Raw genomic sequence first — 4,337 nt, 5'->3', positions numbered from 1 at the left:
CCACCTTACAGGAAGGACATAATTACACTGTAGAGAGCACTGAGAGGATTTACAAAAATACTTCCAAAGCTAGAAAATTGCAGCTACGAGGAAGGATTGGATAGGCTAAGGTTGTTTTCCTGAGAACAGAGGAGGCTAAGGGGTGACCTAATTGAGGTGTACAAAATGATGAGCGGCCTAGATAGGGTGGACAGTAAATTCTTGTTTCCCCTCACTGAGGGGTTAATTGTCAGGGAGCGGAGATTTAAGGTCGTTTTTGGAAGGATTAGAGGGGAGACGAGGAAAAGCTTTTTCATGCAACGGGTGGCGAGCATTTGGATTTCACTGCCTGAACCGGTGGTTGAGGCTGAAACGCTCAACTCATTTAAAATGTACTTAGATCTGCATCTGGAGCGCTGTAACCTGCAAGGCTCCGGGTCAGGTGCTGTGAAGAGGGTTTAAAATGAGCGGCTAGTTTCTTCTTCATCTTTTTTCTATCCAGCACAGACATGTTGGGCTGAATCACCTCTTTCTGCGCCGTCACTTTTGTAGGGTTATGTGGTTCTCTCTGCCGCTTAACCGCCCATTCCACCAACCTGCCCATGTCGTTTTGAAGTTCTACTGAATTTCTATAGCTCTTTACGCAAGCACAGGACGTCCAAAAACATTTTACGGACGATGAGCACTTTTGAAATGTCGTCACTGTTCAAATTGCTGAAATTTTGAACCGTCTGTTCGTCAATGTCAGAAATTCCCATATTGGGATATGGTAAGTAACATTGGTGTAGATCTGTGGCGCAACCGATAGCGTTTTGGACTTGCAGTCGGTATAAACAGAGACATTTAAAGGTTGTGGATTCGAATGCTTTAGATAAGCATTGAAGAAAGTCAGCAAGAGGTTTATCAATATTCTCACAAAAGGGAAACTGCCGTCCCGAACTTCCTTCTATACAGGTCACTCCCCACTTTCCCATCTGAACCACTGAACAGGTGAAATCTCAACACCGTCTCAGGACAAAACAAAAACCTTTGAAAGATGCTGACCAGAGTCAGTCTGCCCAGCCCTCAGTATGATTTAAAATGGGACATATACAGCCACCGCGGAAACTGCTTCCCATTACTGCTCAGGCATCTTTCCAGACTGTTCCTGACAGACAGCTCGAAACAAGGATGATGCGAATCTGCACCACTGAATACCAAGACCAACACGGTTATCACAGCTGTAATGAACAGCTCCTGTTACAGCTTTAGATCAGACAGTGGAGGATTATCACAGGCGCTCTGTCAGACTGCATGTTCCTACAGACAGGTTTCCAACTGGATACATGGAATGAGCGGCTGTGTGAACATTAGTGGTTCAGGGGGGATTTCTCACTGGCCGGACTGGAGTTCCAGTTCCATTCGAAGACATTTCTCTTTCTGAATCCATCTCTGTCCTCTTGCTCATTAACACTTTGCATTGTTTCATCATTGGCGGCCACGTTTTCAGCTGTCTGAGCCTTTAGCCCTGCAATTCCTTCTAGAAACATCCCCACTTCACTCTCCCCCTTAATACCCTCTTAAAATCTATCAGTTTTACTAAGGTTTTGTTCATTTGGCCAAATATCTGACTCGATGTCGAATGTTGCTTGATCAAGCTCCTTTGAAGCGCTTTGGGGAGTTTTGTTAAATCACGGCGCTGCTGCTGGAATGGCTCGAATTTGGAGAAATTCACATACAGCTTCAATCTTCTTAAAGATTCACCTTTATTCCCTCCACTTGCTTTGCATCGAAAAAACATCTCCTATGAGGTGTTCAAAATGATGACCAGTTTACTAGAGTAAATAAGGAGAAAGTGTTTCCACTGACAGGAGGGTCGCTAACCAGAGGACACAGTTTGAAGCTGATTGGGAAAAGAACCAGGAGCGGGATGAGTAGAATGTATTTTACACAGTGAGCTCATTGTGAAATGGAAGCTACCTGGGACGGTGATGGAAGCAGATTAATTATTACCTTTCAAAAGATAGTTGGAGAGAAAAAAAAACTTGAAGGAAGGGAATACTGGACAATGGGAACAGATCCCGGATCTAGGAGTAATTATATCGCTCAACCAAAGAACCAACGCAGGCGGAATGAGCTCCTTCTGTCCTTTATCATTCTATGATTTATGGATTAGAAATCAGTCCTACATTCTGTAGAGCAGGAAGGGTGTGAGAAGCCGGCATGGGAATTGATCCCCTGGGCACAGAATGGAATCGGTATAATTCTGTATTTTGTCAGGGATTCGAAACTGTGTAAATATGACTCTGTCTGTTTAAAAGTGGCTTGTTACCAATTCCAGATAATTGACGCTTTGCTTAAAAGGGATGTGTTATCAGTCAATGAAAAGGCTTATAATATAAAAACGGAAAATGCTGATAATACTCAGCAGCAACTGTGGAGAGAAAAGGAATTAATGTTTCAGGTTGGTGGCCCTTCATCTGAACTGAGGGAATATAGGAATGTAATAGGCTTGGAGCAAGGGACCAGTCCGGGCTTTTGGAAGAGGTTGAACAAAAGCGCAGGTTTGTAATGGTTTGGGGGCCCGGAGAGATTAAATTACAAAAGGTTTCACGGCGCCAAAGCCAAAGGACTGGAACAGGCAAAAAACAAAATGTGGCTCCAAATGAGGTGGGAATGGCTAAAGATCAGCCGCCCAATTGCAAAGTGAAGGAATTAAATAAGAAACAAAAAATAAAATGATAAACCTGAAAGAAACACATGAAATAAGAGGGAGGCTGAGTTTATAATTTAAAAATATTGAACTCGACGTTGAGGCCAGAAATATGCAGGGTGAGGTGTTCTTCCTCGAACTTATGTTATTCTTCACTGGAACACTGCAGCAGACCAAGGACAGAAAGGTCAGAGTGGGAGCAAGGTGGAGAATTGAAATGACAAGTGACAGGAAGCTCAGAGTCAGGCTTGCGGATTGAACGGAGATTCCTCAAAGCGCTCACCCACCTGAAGCAGATGAGAACATATTGCGGCAGCAAATGCAGCACATTAAACTGAAAGAAGAACAAGTGCATCACTGTTTCACTTGGAAGGAGTATTTGAAGCCTTGGATAGGAAGTTGTCATTAAAAGGGGAGGGGATATTAACTGAGTCAAGGATTTCACACTGAGAGAGAAGGAAATGATGATCTCACCGGCCTGAAATGCTAGTTCTATATTTCTCTCCACTGATGCTGTATAATTGTTGTGTATTTCCAGCACTTTCTGATTGTTACTATTTCTGATTTTCAGCATTCGCGGTATGTTGCTTTTGTATCCAGTTTACTTTATGAGCTGTTTTCAGGGGATCCGGTTGCCTCGAGTCTGGCTCGGCCGACCGAAACTCCCCTTGAGAAGCTGGCAGTGAGCTGCCTTCTTGAAATGCTGCAGCCCATATGGTGTAAGTAGGTCCACAGCGCTGTTAGGAAGGGAGTTCCAGGATTTGAGAGGGCGATACAGTTCCAAGTCAGGATGGTGTGTAGCTCGGAGGGGAGCTTGCTGCTGTTCTCATGCATCTGCTGCCTTTTTCCTTCCAGGTGGTGGAGATCTCGGGTTTGGCAGGTGCTGAAGGAAAATATAATGTCAGGAGTGGGATTCGAACCCACGCCTCCAAAGGAGACTGCGACCTTAACGCAGCGCCTTAGACCGCTCGGCCATCCTGACTATGCCGTTCTGTTCTGCATAAATGGTTTTGAATTTCACATTCATCGCCACTGCTTTCAAAAACTTGATGTGATATTCCTTTTTTCAGCACCTATCAGGTTCCTGTATCTGAGTCCCATCCTTCCCCAATCCGCCGGGGGCTGAGGAGCTTCTCATTGCTGCATTGCTCTGTTTGCTCAAATCAACAAAGACCCAATTCCCGCCCGACCCATTCCTCACACGAATGTGATGAGAGTGTAAGATCTGAGCGACGTGAATTGTCCATTTGGAGAGTTACATCCTGGCGACAGGAATATCTCTCCACAGCTGCTTTCGGACCTGCTGAATATTTCCAGCATTTCCTGTTTCTGATTTTGTGCCTTCATTACAGGAGATCTTTTTACTAACAACCCAAAGCTTGTCTCTCGGGGCAGCTCCAGGCACCGCTTTCCTGTGACCTTTAAAGTCGGCTGTTTTCACACTCATCACTCTGCGCCATGGCTTTCAACCCCCGCGCAACTCACCCCATCCCGACCCTCATTCCCGCCCCCAGCCCCATCCACGCTCCCGCCCCTCACCCTCACCCTCACTCCCACCCCTCACCCCCATCCCCACTCCTGCCCCTCACTCCCATCCCCACTCCCGCCCCCCACCCCATCCCCACTCCCGCCCCTCACCCCCGTCCCCACTCCCGCCCCCCACCCC

At 46.1% G+C, this 4,337-nt stretch overlaps 1 non-coding gene across 1 annotated transcript; it reads right to left on the bottom strand.

Annotated features, from left to right (window-relative positions):
• Positions 1-3,570: 3,570 nt before the first annotated feature.
• trnal-aag (transfer RNA leucine (anticodon AAG)) lies at positions 3,571-3,653 on the bottom strand. Its single transcript has one exon. It is a non-coding gene; the product is annotated as a tRNA-Leu (tRNA).
• Positions 3,654-4,337: the final 684 nt, after the last annotated feature.

Source organism: Cetorhinus maximus, chromosome 31 (assembly GCF_964194155.1).
Source record: "Cetorhinus maximus chromosome 31, sCetMax3.hap1.1, whole genome shotgun sequence".
Lineage (NCBI taxonomy): Eukaryota > Metazoa > Chordata > Chondrichthyes > Lamniformes > Cetorhinidae > Cetorhinus > Cetorhinus maximus.
This window is presented reverse-complemented; position numbering and strand designations above follow the sequence as displayed.